The 27,950-nt window shown below is 41.0% G+C and overlaps 1 protein-coding gene and 1 long non-coding RNA gene across 7 annotated transcripts in view; both read left to right on the top strand.

The window, feature by feature from the left end:
- Mcf2l2 (MCF.2 cell line derived transforming sequence-like 2) overlaps positions 1-27,950 on the top strand; it is a 196,929-nt gene that overhangs the window by 462 nt on the left and 168,517 nt on the right. The gene's annotated exons all lie outside the window — the stretch shown is intronic.
- On the top strand, positions 4-27,387 carry LOC134478750 (uncharacterized). The gene is made up of 2 exons (XR_010051610.1): positions 4-23,290; positions 26,905-27,387. It is a non-coding gene; the product is annotated as an uncharacterized LOC134478750 (long non-coding RNA).

Raw genomic sequence — 27,950 nt, 5'->3', positions numbered from 1 at the left:
ACGAGCTTCTTGGCCCCTGGGGTGGCACTGGTGGATGGCGCCTCTCGCGGGGAGGTCCTGGGGTTTTCGCTTCCAGGCCTTGGGGTAGGAGGGCCCTGTGACAGGCCTAGGGGTGAGGCCGTGGAGGTCCTAACATCTGCACGACAGGTACTTTCACCGGTTGGTTGCCAAGTCTGTGGAGCCCTGAATGGAGAGGCACAAGAGCTGGCGCGGCCCTCTGGGTGGGCAGGGGTAGTTGTGCTGTGATTTGTGGATAGCATGAAAGGAGGGACCCCAGGAGCAGCATCGGGTGTGGGCGCTTACCAGAGGGAACTGCTGCCAAATCCCTGCAGATTTGTTCCTGAGAAAGTGCAAGGCAGATGCGGGTTCCTCATTATGGGGTAGCCGCGCCTCTGCTCCCTGCCTGTTACTGCTCTGTCCAGAGAGGTGGACACCCGCTTGGTGAGCCCAGATGAGGGCTCTGTGCGTCCAGGGAGACCAAACAAGTCTAAGTCCCTTGCATGAGTTAAAATGACATTAACAAACCTGTTAGCAATGCACCCATGAAAGGAAACTGCTTTCTTTGCTCCTGAATTACAGGTTGTCATGGACTGACAGACCCTTGTGTACTAAAGAGACAGCTAGTGAGGCTGCCACCCATTCCTTCTCCTTAGTGTTTTCTTCCTGCGTCTCTTCCGGGCTGGCCCGGGAGAGAGGCGCACACTGCTTCAGAACTTGTGGCTGCCCTCCCTCTGAGACTTGCCTTTGAATAGGAGTCATTTTTATTGCTAAAGCCAGGAAGTGCTTGTCTTAGTTTTCTATGCACTTGGTGAAACTGTTCTTTGGGTTCTTATGGGTCAGGTGTTTCTTTGATAAGTGAATCACCCTTGTGCTTTGACTATCCTGGTCATTGTGTTTGGTGTACATTTCCATAATATGATGTGGACATGCACTTTGTGAAGGTGCTCTGGAGGGCCAGTCTACTTTTGATAATTCAGCTTTAAAAAACGTTTCTTGCACTGAGTTGGGACTCTAAAAGACAAAAGGTTAGCAGAATCCTCTCGAGGGCGATGGAATGGGAAACACTGCTAAAGGCAGGGTAAAATAAGAAAAATTCTCCTAGTAAACAGAGCTTGGGATTTGAAATTGATTGAATGCTGAGATGATTCTGCTGTCACTTGAGAATGGAGATACAATTTGATAAATGTGCTGTTAAGTGATTTTATCATCATGGGAATATCATCCTGTTCCAAAACTAGCAGACTAGAGAGGCTCCAAAGTCCCTAGGAAATAGGATATGATGAGAGTGCACTTTTCTTTGTTGTTTTTTTTTCCTCTTTTTTTCCTTTTTTCTGGTACCAGGGATCAAACTCATGACCACCTGCTTGCAAGGCAGGTGCTTATGCCACTGAGCTAAATCCCCAGCCCCCGATGAGAGTGCTCTTGTGTATGACCTCTGTGACTGCCCAAAGTGTCATCATGCAGTGCATGACTGTATTCGTGTGGGCATGAAATTGTGATGTAGGGAAATGGTAGTGGCTGGGGTAATGACCAGCTAGATTTGTGACCTTCCCTGGTCAAGTTATTTCACCTTAAATTGAAAAATTGGAGTGTTAATCCTTCCTCATTGGTTCAAGAGCAATTTGTGAAAATACGTGAGATGCATTTTACAACAATGTCTCAACTGGGACAATACAGATGTTTTATTAATCATTTCATTGGTTCCTCTGTTACAAGATCTTGGATGAGTCTCTGAGCATCTCTCAGAGTGAAGCCTGCAAACTGATAAATGAGGACATTGACCTGGATGAGTTTTATTTTTAAAAAAAATCTTTTCTGGGAGGAGGTCTCACAGTGTTGCTCTAGTTAGTTTCAAATCCCTGGATTCAAGCACTCCTCCTGCCTCAGCCTCCTGAGTAGCTGGGACCATACAGCCACTGTTCCAGGCAGTCTGGATGATTACTAAGCACCCTGCATTTCTTTGGACATAGGATATTCCTGAAGATCCAGTAGGCAGTATTCTTGGAAAAACCTGACTGCCTGTGCAAGCCGGGCTATGATGTGTTCTTGCCCAGCTCCCTTCCTCTTTTCTCCCAGTGACAGCTCTGTGCAGGGCTGTACCGCTTGCATGTTTGCTGTAGTTTCTGCTCCTTAAGAACAGCTAATGGCCTCTGGCCACTTGTGTGCTTTACAACATTGTGTCTCACCCTCATGTGTAATCTGATAAACCTGTGAAATATGTGGGATGCATTTTATCTCTGCTTTACAAATGAAGGACTTGGACTGGGGAGGGGGGCTATAGTTTGAGTGTGTCCCCTCAAAAACAGGCATCGGAAACTTGATTTCCAGGGCAACAGATTCCGGGATGGAGTCCAGTGGGAGGTGTTCAGGTTGTGAGGACTCCACCATCATGCACTAGTTACTGCCAGGTCAGAGAGCACTTGAGGCGGCAGGTTTAATCCCTCACTTTCTCTCACCCTGTCTTTGCCATCTGCCATGGGATGGTTAAAGCAGATGGAACCCCCAACCCTGGACTTCCTGGCTTCCAGAACTGCAAGCCAGGAAACTACTACTATTTAGAAGTTACCCAGTCTGTGGTATCTTGTCATAACAGCAGAAAGTGGACCAAGACACTGACTCAAGAAGAAATAGAAAAGCTGAGCAGATCAGTAATAAAATAATGAATTAGTGATAGTAATAACATATAAAAACCTCACAAAGAAAAGCTCAGAACCAGATGGCTTTTTCTGATGAATTCTACCAAATATTTAAAAAATTAGTAGCAAGTCTTCATAAACTCTTACCAAAAAAAATTAGAAAAGTGAGAGTAATTATCACATCATTTTAGGCATTACCTGAATACTAACACCAGAAAAAAATGCACAAGTATGAAGAGTACAGACAGCATTTGCTACTTAGACGTGAAAATCCTCAACAAAATTCTAACAACAGATTCAGCAACATATGAAAAAGATTATACCCTATGATCAAGTGATAATGCAAGGTTAATTTAGCATCCAAAAACAAATCAATTGATGTAATATACTGTATTAAAAGAGTGGAGGACAAAAGCCACATAATCCCCTCAATAGAAGCAGAAAAAGCATTTAACAACTCAACAATCTTTGTGATTAAACAGCCAGAAAACCAACTAGAAATGAAGGGAGTTTCTTGCACCTGATAAAGGGTATTAGTGGAAAACTTGTGAGTAACATCATAGGTAATTTGGAATGGCTAAGTATTTTTCCCTCAAGAATAGTACAAAGATGTCTACCCTCACCTCTTCTATTCAATGTTATACTGGAGGTTCCAACCAGAGAAAGTAAGGGAGAAAATGAAACAAAAGGCACTCACATTGGAAAGGAAGAAGTAAAGCCATCTGTTTCTGTAGCATGATCTCAGATAGGAAATCCTAACCGTTTTTTTTTTTAAATTAGAAACAATAATGACTCAACAATGTTGCCAGATACAAGATCAATATACAAAAATCAACTATTTCTAAAGACTAGTAACAAACAGTTGGAAAATGACATTTAAAAGCAATTTAATTTACAGCAATGTCAAGAGAATAAAATGAGAATGAATGTAATAAAAGAAGTCTGAAAAATACTGCTGAAAGAAATTAAGAAAGGCCTGAATCAATGGGAAGGCATCCGTGGTTCACAGATCTGAAGACACATCCCACATGGTTCAGCAGAGTCCAAGAGAAAAAGCATATGCTGATTTGTTAAGTGAATATTATTTTTCCTTAGGGAGGTTCATTAAAGCTGGATTTATTTTCTAGATGCAGCATGGAAATATGCTGTGAGCTTTTTTGTCATTGTGGTATTGTTTCAGTGTTCTATTATTGGGTAATAAACTACCCCAAACTTAGCGGATGAAGACAGCGGTCATCTAATTATGCCTCATCATTCAACTGGGATGGTAGCTAGGATCCCATGGCTGGTAACTGGGTGTTCCTCCCTGTGATCTCACCTCTTTTCATGGTTGAGTGCCAGTCCCATCTTCAAGGGCCTCTCCATCGGAACTATCTGGAATTCTTACCTGATAGGCCAAGTTTCCAAGAAAGGTGAAGCCAAGATTTTCTAAGCACATCTTGATGCTTGGACTCCAATCCTGTTAAGTCACTGCTTTCAGGCTTTTTTGGTCAAAGTAGCTATGAACCCAGTGCAGATTTAAGAGGAAACATAAGCTGTGTCTCTTGATGGAAGGATCCACACATGTACTCGGGGACAGGTGGTGCTACTGGCCGCTGTGTTTGTTTCCTATTGTTGCTGCAGTGGATGTGCTAACTTTAAACAATTCAGTTTTAAACATACGTAGTTTTTTCTGCAGTTCAGACACAGGTCTTATTTGGTCACAGTTAAGGTGTCAGCAGAGTTATGTTCCTTTCTGCACTGGGCTTTCTAAGGGAGAATCCTTTTGCAGCTTTTGGAAGCTTCCTGCATTCCTGGGCTTGTGGCCCTGTTCTTCTTTTTCCGAAGCCAGCAGTGTTAGCCTGGGCTTTCTTGTGTTACCATGTCTCTAGCTTCTTCTTTTCTTTTTCTCTTCTATGCTTAATGGCCCTTGTTGAGTACATTGAGTCCTCTGGGTAATCCAGGATAATCTCTGTGTTTTAGAGTCAACTGATTAGCAACTTAATTCTATCTACAGCCTAACATATTCTCAGTTTCCAGGGAGTAGACTGTAGATGTTTTGAGAGATGGGGAAGAAATTTTTTTTTTTTGTATCACAACTGCTACCTTGAAGGCTGTCTCAGCTGGTAATGTGTTCATTGCTTTATAGAAATAGGTAATGTGGGAGGTATGGTCAGAAAATAGAGCGTGTGTTTAAGTTTTTAAAAATTTCATTACAGTAAAAGGCACAGAACACTCCTCACTGCTGTGAACACTTTTATCTGTTGTTTTTGACACTTTCTGGAGCAGCACCGGAAGGCCCGTCCTGTGACCGCCTTTAGTTGTAGTATGGGGCTGCTCCCGTGACCTCAGTGGATTCAAAACATTCACCTTTCATTGTCGTTTAGACTTTGGGAAGGAGGCAAGTATTACACAGTGCTGGTCTGGTGAAAAGCAGATAAGGATGTACGGAACGTGTTCATTTGGCCGTCTCTCGGTTAGATGGCATTTGCCTGAAGCATTGGCTGGAGTTTTGATTGAGAAACTCCTGATAGAGGACTTCTAGCACTGCTTTGGAAAGTGGCAAGAACAGGGGGATAAGTGTGCTTGAAGTAAGGAGAGTGTTTGGCAGGGCGAGTAACAACAAGGTGTCTTTTTCTGTAATAAAATAATAATTAAACTTTTTAGTCACAGTATTTTTTGATCACCCATTGTATAGCATGTGCATCTGAGGTGTCTGTGAGATGGTGAAGTTTGCTAGTGACCCGAGTCAGGCCCTGGATTTATTCAGATGCCCCAGACTGAGGGAATGTGGTTCCTTATGCTCATGATGTGAAGTGGCAGCCTTTGGTGGTGGCCCAGTCAGGTAGGACCTGACGTGTCATGATGACGATAGCTTCCCATGTGACAGACGATGGAAACTTGTCAGATTGGTTCCCTAGAATGAGTGCTGCAATGCGCGGTGATTACCTCTAGTGTAGAGCATCAAGGACCATTCCTACCTTCAAGCATGAAGTAAGTGTGATGTAAAGTGAGATGAGATGGCTTCAGATGCCAGGACATCGTCGTCCTGCCTTTTTCCTTTACCTTGGCATTTTATAGGACTGTCCAGGATGGTTTCTTGCCTCTAGCACCTGGGGCTTCTTCCTGGGGGTCTTTTAGGCAGGGCGCCAGGCCAATCCTGACACAAATCCAGTGGCTTCTCATTTGAATTCTCTCCACTGGAGCTGTACTTCCGCTGTCTGCTTTGCAAAGCCGAAGACAAAACTCAGAAGTAGAACCAGCTACCCAAGTATGATTGGCTCTCACGCTTGTGTGCCACCCTCAAGGTGCGCCTATCAGCAGTGACAGATTAAAAAAGCAGAGAGGAGGGGTAGCAGCAGATTCTGGCTAACAGCAGTGCAGTCTTCAGGTTTTGAATGAGTTTGTTAGCCCAGGGCATTTGATTTGCTTATGATGAATGTATCCCTAACGCTTTTCATCCAGAACTCCGTGTTGGTCTGCACACAGGATTCTACTGTTGTCTGCTCTTGGAAAACCCTGTGGGATTCACAGTCTGGCTGAGGGTTCAGCTCCCAAGCAAGAAACTGGAGACTCCTAGTAGGAGCTCAGATGTTTAGACATTAGCCATTTAAATATACAGAACCAGCAGAGAGAGGCTGGAGGCTTGGCTCAGTGGCAGAGTGCTTACCTAGCATACACAAGGCCCTGGGTTCAAGTCCCACCCACCACACATGCACATCAGATACTGATACTGAAGAACAACAACAAAACACACATTATCCTCCCTTGCCTCAAAACCAGTAGAGAGAAGATCCCTGAACATTTTCTCCTTTGATTCTAGACACATCTTTTCTGGGATGGCAGCTCTGCATGTGAACTAGTCTACTGGCAAATGCTTAGGAGTAAAATAAAATTAAGACATTAGACTGAGGATGGGAAGAGGAGGGTGGAGAAGAGATGCAACGAGACCTCTGTTCTGAAAGTGCTCAGTCAGGTCCTGAGATGTGTGGTTCCCTCTCTCCAGTGTCACCTGGTCACTGGGCTCTGTTGGTACTGCTCCTTCTCTCCAGGTCAGCTCTCTGCTCACTTATCAATAGGTGTGGACCTCCGATGGCCACCTTAACCCTGTCTGTGGTCAGCTCCAGTGATAATCACTGATTGCCTCTTCTCTCGGGATCTCCACATTTTGTGTCTGGAGACACAGATTGGCCCAACTCAAAGCAAACAGGCATTTGTGACCCTATCAGCTTTGGGTTCAGTCAGCAGCTCTGTCCTGGGATGAGAGAAGTTCTTAGAGAAGAGGGCTTTGGACTGAGCAGTCACCCCAAAACAAATCTAATAATGTGGCAGGGACTTGCTTTATGCTTTCAACTTTTGGAGTCAGTAAGAAAATGGGCAGAGTGTTTTATTTGTTCTGTGTTGGTTCTTGTTGTCGTCATTGTTGTTTTATGGTGCAGGGCTCGAACCCTGGGCCTTGTGCCTGCTGGGCCAGTGTGTACCACTGAGCCACATCCCCAGCCTGGCAAAAGAGACGCCTGGCCCTGTGTTCCATGTGTCTCTGTTTTCTTTGGCATGTGTTCCAAGGCTATTTTCCCTGTGTGGCTTCTGAGGTGCTCAGGTACCACAGCTCCATGAGATGCCACTGTGACCCTGCCCACAGCCTGCAGGCTGCTGTAGGGGGAGTACAAGGGGGCCCCTGAGCTCCTCACACCAGCTTAGGAACAGAAGAGCACCTGTTTCAACTGTGTAATAAATAAAGGGCCTGGGGCTTTGGCAGGAAGGCTTGTGAAGCACTGGACTGGAACAGTTTGAAGCCCAGGCCGCTGTCTATGTCAAGGGGTAGCCCAAAAAAATCACAAATCAGTTGTCAGTACTGGCCGAGGTGTAAGAGTTTGGATAAGAAAGTGGTCGTGAGCTTCGTCAGTAATTCAAGAAAGTGCTAAGATGTAGGCAAGGAGAAAGGGGGCTCTTTCTCAATTCCGGGGCTCTTCCTGTTTAGTCTACTTTCTGCTCGGTCCTCCAAGGTCAGTGACCTTCCCTGGACAAGGGAGCGACCTTGAGCTGTGCCTTGAAGGAAGGGTGATATCAGGCCGGAAGGCAGACCTGCAGGGTCTCAGCTTCTTCCCTTTTTCCACAGGATGCCTCCACAGGCAAATGGGCGAGACTGAGACCGTAATCCTAAGTGAGATAAACCAGACACACATGTGTGAAACCGTATTGTCTCCTAGTGTGAGAAGCTGAAAGGATAAATAAGATCCAAAATGTACAATAGTAGCTGTAAAATGGGAAGAAACTTCAGAAGGAAAGAGAAATTGGGATGGGGGAATGGAGAAAAGAAAGAAAGAAAGACAAAAAAGAAAAAAATATGAGTGTTAAAATAGTTACACTACTAATTTCTCTAAGTTCATTGAAAAGAAAGGTTTGTGCTAATATTGTTTGGAAAGTTAGATGCCTATATCTTGTACTCTGAGTATCAATTTAAAGATGATAATACACAGTGTATTAACCATTGTTACCCTCCTATTATCTTGTTTTGAAATTTTTATTTTTTTCTCTTTAAAATAAAAAATTTTAAAAGAATTAGAGTGATTTTTAATTTTTGTAGGGCTTTTTATTTAGATAAAAAAGCAAAACAGAAAAAAGGATAGAAATAATAAGAAATGACTAGTCAAAAAAAACAGTAAGAAATCACTAGTTGATAAATTATGTATATGTATGTTTAAGTGTGTGAGACTTGCTTTATGCTTTCAAGATGACCATAATACTAAGTTTTTTTAGTTCATCAAACAGAATGGTTTGCATTGTCATTGTTTGATTGTCCATTTTTTATGCTTTGATTTTGTAACTTGAACAACTAACTTTAAAATAAAATTTTAAAAAAGGAAAAATCTTGGATTTAGCTGGAGGGCATGGAAATAATATGTAAACGATTTTTTTTTCCTGCCTTGCCTGGTGATTCATTCTGCTGGGCTTCATGGAGTTATGAATGATGTTATCATCATCACCACCATTTGTTTCCTGCCTGTTGGGCATCATACATTGTGCTTTATATAGTTGCTAACTTAATTAAATTTGATTGGAAGCTCTAGTCTGTTTTCTGTGGAGAGGGAATTGTGAAGGATAAATGGATTAGGAAACTTGCACAAGGTTATACGATGAGAAAGGATCCAAGTAGGAATTTAGGTCTGGCTAGCTTTCAGCTCCATACATGATCACATTTGGTTTAACTTCCCGTTACAGAGTTGTTTATAAACTAGTAAACTAGTGTTACTAGTGAGTTTAAAGTTTTGGTGTTTTTGCAAAGGCCTAATGAAATCCGAACGTGTTAATCTATAAGTCTAAGTATTTTACGAGTCACTTGAAATACTGACTTATTAATAGTCACTTTCTTCCAAGGAAAAACTGTCAGTTAAAACTTAAGAGTTTACTTTGTAGTTTTCAAATATACAGAAGTGATAAATATGAATAAATATGAAATGCTTAGACTGCAGTAAAGCTTTTAAGGAAAAAATGCTTAGGACTGCTGCCTGATAGCACCTTTTATGCTAAGTACCTGAATGTTTTTTAAGCCTAATGGAGTTACAGCTTCCTCCTGTAATGGCAAGGTGACAACACTACAACACACATAGTGTGAAGAGTCCTACGTTTAAAGGACTTTTACTACGAAGGAGACTCCAGGGCAAAGCGTACACACAAGGGCAAAATGCAGGAGCAGGGTGGCTTAGCAGACATACTGTGGATTTCTTTCTTTACTTAGTTACATGATCCCTAATCCTGCCCAGCCCAGTTTTGGTTTGTGTCTGTTTTTCCTCCACTTTGTATGGGATTAGTTTAAATTCATTGTGGTCTTGTCTTTTGTATCCCAAGAAGCTAGAATTCAATTGAAGAGATACTTGTGCCTGTTTTGTTTTATTTAACCTCCAATTGAGACTAACCACACTCCCAAGAGCTCTGGAAGCTGGGCATGGGGCCAGCGCAGAGGTGGGGCATGAACAGCTTGGCATGACCCCTGCCCAGGAGCAGATGGAGGCCCAAGGGGAGTTTTCCAAGCTGGCAATGAGGTGTTTGTGGCTAGGGACCCCAGAGACTTTGCAGTGGAGCTGGGACCATCAGGATCCAGAAAGTGCCCTCCAGCCAGTCCGCTCCTGAGGCCTCCCAGACCCTTCCTGCCACCATGGTACTGGCTCTTTTCTTCCACTGTGGTTCCCGGCTCCTGCCTCAGTTTCCTCTTTTTCCTGCTTGCCTAGTTAAGTAAGTTGAAATAGGACCTGGACTGGGAAGATGGGCTTCCTCAACCTCCAGGACCTTTCGTGTCTATTGCATTATTTTTTCTTCCAGAAACCAAAAGAAACTTTGCTAACAAAGGAGAAAAAAGCCCTCTGGCTGTGAGTTTTAAACCTTGACATATGGTACAGAAATGAGAAGGAAAATTCCACTCCAGTCCAATCTGCCCTTCAGGTATGGGGGGAGCATTTCCTTCCTCAGTGCCTTGGGAAAACTAACCTAGATTTTTAAAGAAAAAGTTTGTGTTTCCTGGTCATTTTCTGTGGCTTTGCAGTTCTGTGATCTAAAAAAGCAGCAGAAGGAGCAGGCAGGGAGTGATCATGGTGCGACATTTCAGAAAGGTTTTAAAACTGTGTTTATAAAATTAACATGTGGTCTGTGTTTAAGGTTGAGGTGACTCACTATTAAGATATCACTTCTTCCTAAATTGCTCATAAATTAAACGTAACTCCAGTGAAAGTCTATGAAGCATTTTCATAGAAATGTATATTTGGCTAAAAGATAACTGTAGTAGGCAAAGCCAATCATAATTGACAATCCTTTTTTTCGGAAAGAGAACACATTTAGAGGATTTACATGAAATAATTTCAATATTCACTGTGAGCCAAAGTGATCAAGATAGAGTGATGCTATCAAAAGGATGGAATTCTAGACCAGTGGACCAGAAAAGAGATTTCTGAAATAGGCCCCCATAAATATGAGTTAATTGATTTTTGACTAAGGGAATAAAGCAATTTGACAGGGAAAGGCAGAAGACTGTACATCACTCTGTATACAGAAATTAACTCAATGTGGTCATGGATTCTAAATGGAAAACCTAGTTTGCTATTAGAAAACATGGCAGAAAGCCTTTGGAACCTTGATCGGACAGAGTTCTTTTGCTCAAAAACAAGTGTGTGATTTGCAAAAGAGGAATTTGATAAAGTACACTTTGTAAGAATTGAAAACACCAGGCATGGTGGTGCACGTTTGCCGAGCGTCAGATCACTGTGAGTTGGAGCCCAGCCTGGGGGGTTCAAGGACAGCCTCAGCTACATAGTCAGACCTTGTCTCAAAAAAAAAAAAAAAAAAAAAGATATAAACATACACTTACTCTACAACTCAGGAATCCCATCCTCTCGAAGATGAAAACTCATGGTCACTCCAGAAGCTGTATGTGAATATCACAGCAGTCTTATTCTTAGCCACCAAACTTGGAAACAACCTAAATATACCTCGCTTGGGGAATGGATAACCCAGGATGGCCCACCTGCCCAAGGAACAGTCAATACTGAGAAGAAACGAATTCTTGGTACACATGGCAACACAAATCAATCTGAACTGCACTGTGCTAAGGGAGAGATGCCAGGCTCAAAAGGGGTATCATAACGGAGTCCATTTGTATGACATTGGGAAAAGGTAAAACTACAGAATGGAATGGTTTCCATGGGTAAGAGGTGGTGGTCTGAGTAGAGGGGAAACTACTTTGTGTACTGATTGTGGCAATGGTTACATGGCTGCAAGTATTTGTCAAAACCCATACAACTGCCAGGCGTGGTGGCTCAGGCCTCTAATCCCAGTGCTTGGGAAGTTGAGGCAGAAGATTACTTTGAGTGTGAGGCCAGCCTAAGCTCCATGGTAAATTCAAGGCCAGCCTGAACTATGTAGTGAGACCCTGTCTCAAAGCAAATGAGCCCTCCCATAAAACCATACAACTGTATACTTAAAAGAATGTATTTTTATCTATCATGTATTAGTCAGCTTTTTATTATCACAGCAAAACACCAGAGATACTCAAGATATAAAGAGAAAAGGTTTATTTTGGTTCCCATATTTGGAGGTTCCAGACTAAGTTCTGTTGGCCTCCTTGCTGTGCCCACAGCACATCATGGTGAGAGCAGAAAGTGGACCAGTACCACTTACATCATGAGTCAGGTAGCAGAAATGGGCAGTAGGGGGAGTGCCCTGCAGTTCCCTTTAAGGGTCCACCCCAATAACCTAAAGACCTCTCACTTAGCCCCACCTTTTAAAGGTTCCACCACCTCTGTGTAGGATCACTTGGGGACCAAGTCTTTTTTTTTTTTTTTTTTTTTTTTTGTCTCTTTCCTTTTTATCGGTACTGGGGATCGAACTCACAACTGCCTGCTTACAATGCAGGCACTTATGCTGCTGAGCTAAATCCCCAGCCCCTGGGAACCAAGTCTTTTAACATAGCCTTGGGAGGATGTGCAACATTCAAATTATGCAATGCTGTCTATCTGTTAAAATATGTTAGAGTGGTAACAAATAGAAACAGCACAGAAAAAACTATACATGCTTATTGTATAACACTTGGAAAATGCAGAAAAATACAAAGAAGATCTTTAGTTCTATATCCTAGTAATAACCAGTTATCCTTGGAGTACCCTTCCAGTTTTTTCTTTTGACGTTTTTATATATTTAAAGTGATATAATCTAGCTTACTATATGTAGACATAGATAAAGATACATACATATATAATACAGATACAGTAATGTAAATTGTATCCTGCCTTTAAAAACTACACTATCAATTAAATTATTTTAGAAACAATACCCTATATTATAAAACACCTATATCAACAGCATGTGAATGACTACATTGTTTTCTAATTTAATTTATTATTAAATTTATTGCCTGATTGTTGGTCATATAGGTTATTTCATATAGCATAATAGTTAACTATTAATGTTATTTTAAATAATGCAGGGAGTATCTCTGCTTGAAAAATTCTGCATATATTTCACACACACACACACACACACACACACACACACACACACACACTCACTCATATTTTTTTTTTTTTTGGTACCAGGGATAGAACTCACAACCTCATGCTTGCCAGGCAGGCACTTAAGTGACTGAGCTAAATCACCGGCTCACATTTTTTAAATGAAGTTCTAGAAAATATTATTGAGCAATGAGTATGCATCTATTAAATTTTAAAATATGTTTCAGCTAGATTGCCTTCTAGGAAACTTATACCATTTAGAAACCCATCAACAGGGTATCGCAGGCCCTGTATTCACCCGATCTCTTCTTTAGCATTTGGGATTCATTTATTCATGTGTTAAATGGAGATAATGATAGAGAATGTTGTGTTCTTTTAAGATAATGTCTCTTACGTCTATTGTACAATACCTGTGATGTCATTAACACTTTGGTAATGTCCATTTTATGGCTTATTACTTTAATTTTTGCTCATTTAATGGACAAAAGTGGTGTATTATTCACTTTAATTGCATTTTAAAAATTACTGGTAAATGGTGCTGTTTTTTTTCAGTTGGGGGACAGTAGATCTTGGAGATTGAACCCACAAATGCTATACCACTGAGTTTCACCCCATCTTTTACTTTTTCTGACCCAGGGCCTCACTAACTCATCCATGCAGGACTCAAACTTTCAATCCTCCGGCCTTACCCTCTCTTAGAGCTAGGATTACAGACATGAGTCACCCTGCCTGGGTACAGAGCTAACTTTTACTATACATACTTTGTTTACTATACATACGTATGTTTAATGTGTCTTAAGTTTTGTATTGTGCTTTGTTCATGTGAGGTTTGGGACAAAGTTTTTTGGGGAAATTTTTTCACATGGTAAAGGTAGTAAGCTTTTGTTAGGCTTATAGCAGGTATTTTTTTCCAGCTTGCTGCTTACTTAATGATCTTGTTTTTGATACTTTTGTGGGTTTTAGCAATGCTGGCTATTGAACCTAAGATCTTGCACATGGTAGGCAAATGCTCTGCTACTGAGCTACATCCTCAGCCTTTGAAATATAAAGATCTAAAATTTTATGAATGAGTCACGCATAGTAGCATATGCCTGTAACCTTAGCCCTTGAGAAGCTGGGGCAGGAGGATCATAACTGAGGCCAACCCCGGGCTACATAGTGAGACCCTGTCTCAAAACAAGCAAAAACAAATGACAACAAAACTGTCGTAAAATGTATAGATACTTTACATTATGATTTCTTCTCTTGCTTTTATATCCTTCTTCCTGTAGAGAATGAGTAAATAATCATCAGTTTTCTTCTAGTACTTTTGAGTGGTTTTTAAATTTAACTTTAAATTTCTGATACATACATACTTTCTCTAATATATTAAATGAGACTCAGTTTTCTCAGTAACATTATAAATACTCCTTCTAAATTGATGATTCCTCAGTTATTTGGGAGTTTATAATGTTTCTAGGTCTTGTTTTGTTCTTCTCTTTATTTTTACATTAGTTCTACATGTTTTGATTATTGCCAGGTAATATTTTTAAATATTTGCCAGAAATATTGCTACATAATATCTTTAATTATCTTCTAGGAGAAATTCCCCTTCTTACCAATCTTTAAAAAATTTTTACTTTCTAGCCTTTTTGATATAGCACTTTTTTTTTTTGTCTTTTTCCTTTTTACCAGTACCAGGAATTAAACTCACGACTGCCTGCTTACAAGGCAGGCATTTATGCCACTGAGCTAAATCCCCAGCCCCAACTTTCTAGCCTTTTTAATTCTTTCAAATAAACTTTATAATCATTAATACCCTCATCTCTATAAAGTTAGCACAATAGAATTGTACTAAGACTGTAATTTAGGAAGAATTGATATTTTAAAGTTAAAAAAATTTTGCCCTTCTAGAAATATATCCCATTTAAATATTTTCTCTCAGTGAAGTTTTCTTATTCTTGTAATGAAGGTCTCACACATTCTTTTTTTTATTTAAAGAAAGACAAAACAAAATAGAAAATGGGCAGAAACAGTACATACTTTCAAAGAAAAGAAATAAACAGTAATAAATCACTAGTTGATGTATACATATTGTCCCCCCACAAATAGTTGTTCAAGATACAAAAGTGGAACATATAAATGGGAATTCAACCAGGGAGACTGCAAACAGTTCTGTTCAAATATCCAACAAAAACTAAGTAATATGGCTATCAATCCTATACACTTAGACATGTACACATTTATCCATATCTTCATTTATGTTGAGAGCTAACAAAATTTAGTAGATTAAAATCCTTCTGAACAAAGATTAATAATATTGCTGGATTTCACATCATAACACTCCAGAATCAGCACTGAGTACTACAGTGCCCCTTTCTTTCCTTCAAAGTATTTGTTCATTTCATCATGTGTCATAAGATCAGTTCTCATAAACTGTTTATAAGTTTTATGCAAGCATGAGTCTTAACATGTATTTCTATCCTTTCTATATTAGAGGGAGAAACAGAACAAAGCAGGACAGAACTAAACATTTTCCTATAGACACATAAAACTAAAAAGACATATAAAACTGCTGTATAAGGAATTCTACCATGGTCACTGTGCTGTTTCTTGTTATCATCAACAGAATTGGCTATATAATCAGATAAAGTACAATTGAACATATCAGTACATAACAGAATTAACAGAAATACAACTTTGTAGATAGTGTAGAGCTACAAAAACAGGTGGTAGTCAAATCAGAATGGATATCCTGCTGAATCATTGTCATTTTCAGTATAGTTGTCTATACTCCTCAACTTGATACCAGCAAACTAACAGTTTTAAATAAAATTTGTCAGTAATAAGCAACAATCAAACAAGTCAGATTTAACTATGATAAATCATGATACAACAGTGTAAGTCATATAGGGATCCTGATTGAGTTAATAAGAAATTAAAGATGACCACTGTGCTATGGACAGCTGTCAGTGCCCCTTAGATCCAGTGCTTGTATACAAACTAGGATGGAACAATTTCCAACCAAGCAGAGTGGTGCGAGTAATAGGGGTTTTAATTCCTGATACACTATTAGCTGTATCTTCTGCTGTTGTTTTTTTTTTTTTTGAAGACTATTTCTCCGCTTTGTTCCCCCAGAATGAACTGTGTATTTTTGGATCTCCTCAACACTCATGGTTTTGTATGGCGGGGGCAACCTGCTATTTACCTAAGTGTTTCCAAACTTTCTCACTTCTGGGCTGGATTTCTAGTTATATTTCTTCATTTATTAAAGCCTGTCTGGTCAACCTTTCCATAAATACTGGTCTAGTTACCCCTATTACTCTCTGGTTCAAAGTGATAGTGTTCTATCACTTTGAGTTCCGTTTTCTAATATTTGATTTGGGTCTATATAACCTTCTTCAGGCTAATTATATTTCCTATAAAAAAGAGCCTCTCGGTGGACCCTACCTCTTGATCCACTCTGCCTGACATTCTCTCTTTTTTCCCTTAAGTTAGTGTATCTAGGCCATCTATATTAGAAATTATATCCAACCTTCTTTGCTTCATTTCTGTTGAGCTCTTTTTCTGTCATGAGTTGTCTGTTTGTCTCCTTCATTTTTCTTTCTACTCCATTCATTGTGGCCTCTCTGCCACTGTTTCTGGAATCCTGGTACTTTTCTCTCTCTTTAGAATGTCCTGCAGTATTCTCTGTAGAGTTGGATTGGTAGTTGCGAATTCCCCCAGTTCCTCTTTATCTTGGAAGCACCTTGTTTCTCCATTAATTTCTAGGGACAGTTGTGCAGGATATATCACTCTTGGCTGGAGGTTATTGTCTTTTAAGGCTTGGATTATTTCACCCCATACTCTTCAAGATTTGATGGTTTGTGCCGAGAAGGCTGCTGTAATTCTGATGAGTGTTTCCTTGTAAGTGATCTGTTTCTTGTCTCTGACAGCTTTTAACATTCTGTTCTTATATTGGATTTCTGGAATCTTGATTATTATAGGTCTAGGTATAGTTCTGTTTTGATTGTAGGTGGCTGGAGTACTGTATGCCTCATACATCTGAGCATCTTTTCCTTTTACTATGTTTGTGAAGTTTTCCTTGATTATTTCTGTGAATAGCCTTTGTAGTTCCTTTGTACTCCTACTTCTTCATTCACATTCTTTATTCTTAAGTTATATATCCTCTTGTCATCTTCTAGCCTTTGTATTGTTACTACTTGTTTCCTTGTTATTTTTAAGAAGTTTTTCCTTTCATATTCCCACATTACAAACCTGTCCTCCAGTTCAGATAATCTATCCTTGGTTTCTTTCAAACTGTTATGCCAGCTTTCAATAGAGATTTTAGTTTCCTGGTAATCTCTTTGAATCTGCTTCATGTATTCTATGTTTTCTCTATTTTTTCCATCAAACAATTCCCCCCCCCCTTTTTTTTGTTCTTCCATTCTACCATCTGTTTTTTCTTGGGAGGTATTTAGCATTTCTTTAATTATGCTATTTATATTTTGCTTTACTTGATTAAATACTTCACTTTTGAACTCATCTATGAGGTCCCTATGATATCACCTTATGTCTATTGATGCCATGCCTGATATTGCATGTTTTCTTTCCTCATTCTCCTTTGTGTTTACTTTTCTTGGATCAGTGTTCTCAGGATTGGGGACTGAGGACCCTTTCTTGTTACCTCCTCTTCTCATATTTTTTGTTCCTTCCATACAGGCATGTATAGGAGGCTCAATTTCTTTCTTTGTCAATTTCAGTTTGTCTGAAGTGGGCTGACTAGGTGTTCCCACCCACTGCAGTGTACTAGGAGGTACAGACCCGGGCAGCCTATGATGGACCCGCCCCTCCAGGTCAACCTACTGAAGGCTTCACTGTGTTAGGATGCACTACCAGTCACAGGGACTTGATTTGGGCCTGCCTATTGGGCCTCAGTCTGTGGTGTCACCCAGGTCAAGCACTCCCCACCAATCCAGCTTGAGAAGGGAATATGGGACTGAAGTCACTGCAGCGCCCTGTTCCAGCCAGTCTGCTAGGTCCCAGAATGTCCTCTGTTGGAGCCTCTTTGTCTATGGAAGGGTCTTTATTCCTCTCACTCACCACAGGTAGATGCAGGGTTTCCTGCCAGCTCTGCTCTCAATTGGGTTCGCCGACTCTCACTCTCAGAGTGTTCGTGTCCCCAGTGAGTTGAAACTAGTAGGCTATCCCGGCTGTGCCAATTCAGGCGCAGCAGCAGCAGTGAGTTCAATCTGTGAGTTCTAGCAGCAGCACCAAGACTTTAGCTGTTCCAGTCGTAGCACCTGAACTGCATTTCCAATTGGTTTCTCTCAGCTTAGTCCATTCCTGGGTTGGCAGGATATATCTCCCTCTGCTTAGGACTCCCCATGCTGCACCATTCCTGGAATCTAAGCTGGCTATCTCAGAGAGCCTCTGTAGCTGCTATTATGAACCTGCTGTCTTTTCTCCTCCCCTTAATACATTCTTTATAAAGGTTATTCCCAAGCAGTTTGTGTGATTTTTCTTTTTACTTCTTATTTCCTCGATTGTGAATGCAATCTTTTTTAAAAATGTGTATGTCTTTTGCTGTTTGATGCTGGAGGGTTACGGTATTGATTTTGATTTACTTATTTTATAACCTGCTCTTTTATAGAAATATGACTAAGTTTAATAGTTTTCTGGGTTTTTTTTTCTTCTCTCTTTCCTTTGTGGTACAGGGTCTGGAGCCACAAAGTGCTTTTCCAACTCAGCTATATCCTACATCCCTGTATTTTCTCCTGACATATGGCTTCCCCTTTCCCAATAAGTACTTGTTAAAAAATGCCTGATGGTCATCATCTACAGATAGTGACAATCCCTCATGTTTCATTTCCCATAGCTATGCCTCTCATTTTTGCTTGTTTTTGTGTCAGTCAGAAGGTTCAAAGCAATGCTAAATATATAAGAAATTTTATTTATTTATTTATCAAGACAGGGTCTCACTATGCAGTTCAGGCTGGCCTTAAACTACTATATAACCCAGGTTGACCTCGAACTCATGGTGATCCTCCTGCCTCAGCCTCCCGGGTAGGCATGCACCACCATACCTGGCCTAAGAATTGTTATTTAAAAGAACTGATTGTTTAGCTTTGGGTTTATATTACATAGAAGGTTTTATACTTATTTTTCCTTAAGGTCTTTGTCTTAAACACATGTTAATATCATTTTTAACATTAGCTTAACAAAAATAATTTAAAAACCTAATTACAGTGTCCAACTTACTTTGCATTGTTTAATGATTCTGTACCACACTTCTGTATCTTAGGTTACCAAAGACAATAGGAAGACAGTCTTAGCCTACCTGTGTATTTCATTCACTTTGCACTATTGTTTGGAGATACTTGTAATGCACAAATTATCTGTGAGAGCCACAGTCATAAAGTGGAGTTCTGCTTTAGTCATGTAACTTAGCTTTTAATTAATAAAAAAATTGAGACATCAGAAGTGAAGAACAGTCTTACATACTGCTGTATATTCTTTGTTGTTCAGCTTTAACAACTGTCCTATTTAGCTGTCCTGCTCCATCGAATTCACAAAGGCCGAGCATATGGGGAGGACCATTGTGCAGAGCCACACCCACAATTACATAAAGCAATCAGAAGAATCTTCATCCGGGCACTTTTAGTTTAATCGTGGAAGATGTGCTGTTGGTGTGAATCTTAAATAACACAGAAGGGTGTGGAGTCACATAGACCCCAGTCCCACTCCCTATGGGAACCCATTGGCAGGTTCTGGGGTTCTTCCAGGCGAGCAGCTGGGTGTGCCAAGTCGCCCCATCCCAGGCCAACTGGGGAAAGTCAGTGTAGTCTCCTCACCAAGTATGCAGAGCCATGCAGGTGTTGACTTTTATAAAAGGAGACACAGTCTGAACTGTGTAAGGACAAAAGTGGTCTTCCTGTGATAGGACCTGGCTGAAATAAAATACCAACCCTGGTGCTCTTGTGCTGTGGATAATTTGAATCCCTCTTGAGCTGTGGATCTTTTTCATTCTCCTTACTTTTTAAATTAAATTTTTTTTTTTTTTTTTTTTTTTTGGTGCCGGGAATTGAATGCACAGCCTTATGCTTGACAGGCAGGCGCTTTCTCTCACTGACTATATCCCCAGCCTGTCTCCTTATTTGTGGCTCTGGGAAGCTGATGGGAATATGAAACACATACTGCTTGTGAAAACGATGGCAGGAGGTGAAGCTAAGAGGCCTAAGAGTGCTTGTTTTTCCTTTTATCCTCACAATGGTAGTCAGGAAAAAGATCAGGGCGCCATGCATTTCTGTTGGCTTTATTACTGAAATAATCAGCTATTTCCTAAACAGAGTTACCCAGTACCCCGCCCATTATTTTAGAATTTACTATTAAAGAAAGTGCAGTCCTTTATTGGATACTTGACCTGGATCAAAGGTCAATGTGTGGAATATGGGATTTATAAAAACTACAGTGAAACTGGGCATGGTGGTGCACTCCAGTAATCCCAGCACTCAGGTGGCTAAGGCAGGGGGATCATTGCAAATTTGAGACCAACCTGGGCTACAAAGTGAGGCCAGAGCCAGCTTGAACTGCATAGCGAGACCCTGTCTCAAAAAGAAAAGAAAAAAAAAAAGAGCTACAGTTATGTCATAGAGTTGAGTGTAATCCAATAGGAGATTTTCCAGGATTTTACAGTCAGCTTTTCCCTAGGGTTTTGTAAGCTGCAAAAAGGATGTAATTATGGTTGCTGCCGGGTGGATGCAGTTATATGTACCTTGCCACGGTGGGTTCATATAGTTAGCAAGCTTAGCTGTCAGGTTTAATTGTACTGTAACTCCAGCTGGGTTTTTGTGGTTATTCACATCTGAATGAAAAGACAAAGCAGTTAATATTTATTAAGCAAAAGAGCCCTGCCTTAGTCCGTTTTTCTGTTGCAATAACAGTGTCCCTCGGCAATTCATAAAGGAAAAGTGTTTATTTTGGCTCATGATTCTGGGGGCTGCAAAGTTCAGGAATGTGCAGCTAGCAGCTTGCCTGGCTGCTGGCACAGGATTTGCGCAGCTATAACTCATGGAGGAAAGCAGAAGGGTGAGCAGTCTGCGTGAATGAGAGACACGGATGAGGGGGCCAGATATTCATAACAGCCCACTGCCATGGTAACTAATCTGCCCATGGGGAACTACAACCCTGCATTTGTCTGGAGCCCCAGGAACCAAGCATCTCCTGAAGGCCTCCACTTCCAGCACCATTGCCTCAGCAACTGAATTTGAACACAGGCTTAAGGGGGGCTAGAGTGTCCAAGTCCCACAGGCTGTCTGCGGCGAGCCACGCTGATGGATTGCTCACAAACCGTAGTCTGAAAGCTGGTTTATCTGACTCGCTGTATTAGAAAACTTTCAGACTTTTCATTCATCCTGAGTCAACACAATCACAGTACCCAACCAGTAGAAAAGAAGGAGCTTTTGTAACTATTAGACTCTTGTTATATTACATTTATTCCTATTAATTTAGTTCTTTTCTTCAAAGACTTATGTCCAGGTAATGCCAACCAAGAACGAGTCTCTTGCAAGGAATGATAGGCTGATAGAAATTAGAAAAGTTAGGTGCAGGGTGCTTGGCTGGCGTGTTTGAGGCCCTAGGTTCCGTCCCCAGCATCAAAAGATAATCATGCTCATGTTCACCTTGGGGTTAGGACCCAGGGTTGGTCAGGAAGGGTCTTGAAGTTACATTATGGGGTGGATGGAAATTGTATATCGTCACAACCAGCCGAGTGGTTACCTGGAGTATCTTTTTGTCTAACTTCACTGAAATGTATATTTTGGATACAAATATTTCAAGGTATAAGTTGTCATAAAAGTGTACAGTCATGTTTACATTTTAAAACCTTAGTACAGTAAAAGACGCACACCGTTAACCTCCCTTTAAATACTCCTACTTGCTTACACCACACGCATTTCATCATTCTTGTCCCTTTCTGAAGTGGTTTGGAAGTGCTCTGTCAGGGATGCCTTACAAATACGATTACAAACCACAGTGAATTCTGCTGCCAAGAGCTGTCTAACAGCAAGACGGAGTCATCAGAACACGTAGGTGCGTCCTCACCCACCCTGTTCACCAGAACTGACACCTCGGGTAGCTTCTGGCTCTTCTCCAATGTCAACATGACCATGAAAAGTAAATAGTTTGAATTGATCCAGCCACAACAGTGTAACTGAAGACACTCACAAGGAATTTCAACACTGCTTCGGAAAGTGGCAAGAAGGTTTCTATCAGTGTATCTGAAGGTAGGGGGAGTATTTTGAGGATGATTAATTACAATGTGTTTTTCACTGTAATATTTAAATTTTATTTTATTTTTGCCTTTTTGGGACAGGATCTCTTTATGTAGTTCAGGATAGCCTTAAACTCAGTTTATAGCCCAGGCTAATCTTGAACTTGCAATGATCCTCCTGCCTCAGCCTCCCGAGTGCTGGGACTACAGGTATGTGCCACCATGTGTGGCTTACTGTAATAGATTTTAAAATTTATCATTAACCATATCTTTGACCACATCACACATCTATTTTAATCTGTTCCCTAAAACTAAAGTTAAACACATTTGATAAAATCTTTCCATTTCTATTAATTGCAATCCTTACTGTGAAAAATTAGCTGGAATAAAACAATGAAAGACTGAATATTTGTACACAAAAGCTACTCACCATTTGCTCATTGGCTATTTCACAGTGTGCCTTTTATTAAAGACACAACATTCATAAGCAATTTTGGAGCACAATGTTTATTAGCAATAACTTTAAGCATGAAGAACCAATCAGAGTGTATTAGGGAAACCAGCCTTTGTCTGTGAGTGAGTTTGCTTCACACATCCTGGTTCCAAAAGGCGAGCACCATGCTTCTCGTGGGTGAGGTGGGATGCTGGCCACACAGTGACAGGCAGAGGGCATCCGTCCTTTGAGGAGCATGCTGTACTTTGACCCAGTCCTAGGGAGTAGCTCACAAGACACTCTACTGCCCACCTGGGGGGATTCGAACCACGTGCTGTGCCTATCTCTGCTGCCACCCCATGGTGAGTTCCATGGGCTGTAATGTTGTTGTTTAACCCTCCCCTGGGCCTCGAACTCAGGACCTTGCGCTTGCAGGGAGGGCTTGTGCCTCTGAGCAGCATCCTTGGCCCTGGGCTGCAGTGTTAAGCTCCAGATCTTGTCCTTGGTAGCCAGGGGGAGGTTGGAAGAAAAGGAGAGCAGAAATTTGACATAGGAAAAATATTTTAACAAGAGCATCCCTGTGATTTTATTTTTAATACCTGATGTCTCCTGGCAGGATACCTCTAAAAGGAAATTCTTCTCGCTGGCTCTCATCACATAGTGTCTATCAGGTCCCCCAACTCCTTTGGCTTCAAAGTGAGAGGATAATCTGCCAGGGCCTTAATCCTGTGAGCACTCACCAACCCTGAGTCAACTCTGAGGAATGCAGCGACCTTGACTGAACTTCAAAGGGTTTAGCCAGGAGAGAGGATTAAACCCACTGAGAGCGCAGTTCCTGGGGGGTGTGGAGAGCGCCAGGGAGTTTGCGGTTCCATGGCTTCCCGGTGCACACAGTGCGAGCCCCGCGACCCCGGGTTCTCCCCTTACACCTTGGTGCGGATAACGGAGGCAGAGATGAGGGCGTATTCCCGCTTCCTAGGGAGCTGCATCGCGCTAGAGTACAGGGCAAAAGAAGGTACCCAGTGCGCAATGATGGTTTTTGTGTGTGCGTGTTTTGTTGTTCATCCTCATTCTTAGAACAGTGATTTAACGAAGACATTTTACATTAAACACTTTAACTTTGTGATTGGTTCTTGTTGGGAAGTTTAAAAAGGATTTTCTAAAAGCAAATCCTTAATAAGCTGTTATAATAAATGATCACTGAGATAAGAGTCATAAAGAGATGATCAAAGATTCTGAAAGATCAGGTTTAAAATAGAATAAGGAGGCATAAGCTTATTTTAAAAAGCAGAGATATTGTGTACATGAATACACATCTATCTATCTATCTATAGAAGGGAATTATATTTCAATAAGCTAACTGGCTCATTTTGGATAAAGTGATAAATTTTACTTTTCTTATATTTGTTCCATTGTATTTTACATTTTAAAAATGAACTAGCATATATTGCTTGTATAAAATAAAAAGAATCCAGATTATAGGATTTGTGCTCCTAAAGAAAGACATTAAGTCTGGAAGGTTCGCGGCAGACACAGGAGCTTGGAGACTGATGGTCCTGGGCCAAGCGTCTCCCTTCATGGCTGGCAACCAGGCTGTGACTTTTCAGTGCTTCCCAAGCCTTAGTCCTTGTTGCAGTATGTTTTCTGGCCAGGATGGATTCATGCGCATGCTATATTCTGTACTATACATTGTGCAGTAAATAATAACATGCTATATTCTCAAAGGCAAGGGCCTTGGCATATTTGCTATTTAGGAAAAGGCCCATTTAAAATCAGATTTTGCTTTCCATACATAAAACATACGTGTCCAGTGTAGATAAGCAGAAATCCTTAGGGCACTTGAATTCAGGTATAGATTAGTGCCTTCATTTTACTAAAGTTAAATAGTAATAAGAGCTCAACAGTTTTGTTATCAGTCAGGAGAGGAGAAATAAGTTGGAGGAATAAGGACTTGCGAGTCCTAAGCTCACAGCATTACCTACACCACCGCCACCCTCTAAGGAGGTTGTGACATGGTCATCTGTTGGCTTTGGCTCTCAATTGTTTTATTCTATCTGTGGCTCAAGATAACAAGGAAAGATTGGACGTTTTAATGTAACCTTTTGTCAATGTCTAAATGGCCTTTCTGACTTTACTTCTCTCTGACATTCACAAGGGGCTCTCAGTAAATTTATTGGAATAATACCAGTTCCTTGGGATTGAGGGAATAAAACTGCAATGTATGTTTATAAGATTGTTAGAGGCCAAGAGAATGAGAAGTTGGAGGTTTTCTTTTTTGTTAATTGTCCCCTTTTTAAAGAAAAAAATGTATAGAAAATATAAAAATTAATGCATACCTATCAGTTGGGGTAACACCGGCTGCAGTGGAAAGATCCAGATTTCACTGGATTAACACACACCCAAGCTCCACCCTTGTCCGAAGGCTGTTTCTCCTCAGTGTTTTAGGGACTCTGCTTCTAGGCAGTAGATTTGTCTGAGCCCATGGCTGGGAGTGGGCTGAGGATGGAGGGCACAGATACTAAGGAGACACCCGTGGGCAGTGGAAGGGGCTTGAGGTGTACTGGAAGGAAAGGTAAGCAGAGTTTCAAGCCAGCGTTGTCTGATTTCCCAGGATGCTAACGCTAAAATCAGCACAGAAGGAACTGTTGGGTCCAAAGTTTATACCATCTAGGACTGAGTTTCAAGAATTCTTTATTCTTTTTTTTCAAAGATTTTTATTTTTAATTTTTAAATATGTGTTTTCAGTACATGGTGGTTACAGTCATGTGGGGACTTGACACGCACAATCAAAAAAAATTTTTGTATACATATAGATGACTACTTTATTGAATGACCAGAGAAGACTAGAAGACACACCAAAAAAAATGTTCCTCTGAGCTGTCTTTTCATAAGCAATGGGAAAGAACCAAGAATAATCTAGGACAGTGATGGCGAACACATTAGAGCTTTCAGGAATACAAACAGCTGCTGTAGCATGCGTGCCATTGGTTCGCATACGCCAGCGCTGGTCTTGGAGCTGGGATTCAGTGAACACTTCCTATAGGTTGAATCAGAATCATTACAACTCGTTAGAAAGACCAAATTTCTGACCCCACCTGGACACACTGAATCAACATCTGCATTATTAAAGCCCAGGTGATTTGAGAAGTTCTGTTCTGGTAGTGTTCCCAGAACGGAACACTTATTAAACTGTGGGTGCAGTAGTACATTAAAGGGCCCTTTCCTGAGAAATTAGACAGTTTCGCAGATTTTATTAATCTCCTCTCAGGCCTTGATTACTTTTTATTTGAGGTTACCCTAGCAATGGGAGGAGGAGTGGGGGGGGGGAGTGGGAGGGGAGGGGCTCAGCTTCCCTGTTCCCTGCAGGGCAGGCTCCCCATGACCGGAAGTTCCACCGGCCCCACCCCTTAAGGTTTCTACCGCATCCCCAGTAGTTCTAATCTGAAGCTAAACCTGTATCCCATGAGCCTTTGGGACAGTTAAGATGCAAATGTCAGCCCATGAAAACTTCAGCCCTGGCCTGGGAGAGTGCTCATGTATAGGTTACAATGTGAAATAGCAGAAACGAGGAAGCTTTTAAAAAGTATCTCACTGGGCTGTAAATTTTAAAAAAGAAGAAGGAGTTGGACAAGTATTCAAAAACCACACGTTTCTAGTGCCATTCTAGTCCTCAAAGCACTTTCATACAGGCTTCCCTAAGCTTTGCAGAGCCTGAGGCAAGGGTACCGAAAAGGACCCACATATCGCTAGACAAAATACTTTCTTAGTACACTTTATGTGTTCATATTGATAGAATTTTGGTGCGGCTGAAAAGATAAGTATGAAATATAAATGACTTTTAAGAATGTGAGGAGAGACCCCCTGACCCTCCGGGGTCTCCGGGGGCTGGCATTCTCTCCGTCAGACACGTGGAGTGGAGGCATACATGCAGCTTAGGTTTGGGGTGGAGCCTAAGGGGCATTAGTGATGCACAGGTAGCCCATTGGTATTCACTTGGCGCCACAGGTAAATTCCTAGGGGCGGGGAAGATGACCTCAAGATAGAGCCCCCTGGTTCTCCCTCCCAGCTTCACCGGCTACAGTGTCCCAACTGGGCCAAAATCCTTTCACATATATATCTTATTTATACATTTTAATGTAGTCTATTGTCCTACTTTGACAAACATACTAATAAAAATTAATATATATATATATGAAGCTATGATTTCCATATGTCTGAAGATAAGAAAATGTCAAGATGACTAAATGAAATTGTTGCCCATGCCTGAGTTTTGTTGATAGGCCAGTGATACTTGAATGAGCAGAGTATGTACCCATAGTCATAAGTCTTTAGTTAGCCATTAAAATACAGATTTTTGCCTTCATGTCAGCCAAATCATTATGTTGTTATAATTGAGATTTTTCTCATGATGGAGCTCTGGTGAGAGAGGGATCTACAGTACTTATGATCGAAGTAATATGTCATTGTGTTTCATGAGTTCTGAACGTGCGTGCATCGTAAGTTAGAAGAAGGAAAACGTTGCTGCTTGGTTCTCCCGGACAAGATACTGCATAGTATGATAATCGACAGCATTCATGCCCCAAAAGAAGCCCTGACAAGCTGACTGATGTGTCTTTTCTCTTACCTAAGCACTTCCGCTGGTCAAACCCTGCCTGTCCTCTGAAGCACTGTGTGTCCCTGATGTCGGCAGTAATTCAGCCCACAATCCATCATAGCATTGGGATGCCAGTCGCCTTTTCTTTGGAGGACCTAGACCAAGAGACGTGGGCTCTCTCCGTGGGCTTGGCCAGCTAAGAGAGCGGACGTCATGGCAACCGTGAGCCCCGCCCACACTGAGCTGCGGCCCATGAGTGACAGAGGCACCTTCACTCACGTTTTATGGGAGGGAGGCCGTGGTGTAAGGAGCCTTCCGAGGGCAGAGCATGGGTCAGAGGTGACAAGGAAACTTTCTGGGGGATGAAAGGGAGCTGTATCTTGCGCTGTATCTGTAGCATGGTTATATAAGTGTACATATTGATCAAAATTTAATAGGTTGTGCACTTAGGAGTTGTGCATTCTGTTGCGTGGAAATTATGCTTCAATAAAGTTTTGTTTGTATAAAAATAAGGGCTACGAGACCACACTTTGCATTTTCTGTACAGGAACAAAAGTAGAGGGCCACATATGGCTCTAACTCTTCAGTACGGCTGTGTTGTATAATCTCATGTGTAATATGTATATATTATATATATACACACACGTGTGTGCACAGACACACTGTGATTTCTATTTTTCTTTTGTTATTTTAAGGAGATTAAAAGAAAACAAAACAATAAAAATAAAACAGTAGAATTGATACAGGATTTTGAAACAAGTGATAGAAAATTAACAATAGTCTCTATATTGCATACTGTTATCTTCAAAATAGTTGCTCAGATTTCAAGATACAGGCATGCAAAACAGATCAAACAATACAAGCAATCAGTTTCTTTCTTTGAACTAATAGGATCAACAGTACAGTTTTCTTAACTATCTGTGTGTGTATATATTTTTCCCCTTTTTTTTTCGTTTCCCCATTCCTTTTGAATGTTCTTTCCTTTTGAATAGTTTCATTCTCTTTCACAATATGTATGGTACCTTTTGGATCTTATTTAATCTTTCAGTTTCTTACATGAGGGAGACAATACAATGTTTAC

This window comes from Cavia porcellus, unplaced genomic scaffold, assembly GCF_034190915.1.
Source record: "Cavia porcellus strain 051 isolate PalLab524CR breed Dunkin Hartley unplaced genomic scaffold, mCavPor4.1 scaffold_14, whole genome shotgun sequence".
NCBI classification, from domain to species: Eukaryota; Metazoa; Chordata; class Mammalia; order Rodentia; family Caviidae; genus Cavia; species Cavia porcellus.
The sequence above is the reverse complement of the archived record's forward strand: the minus strand, read 5'-3'. Positions and strand labels throughout refer to the sequence as shown.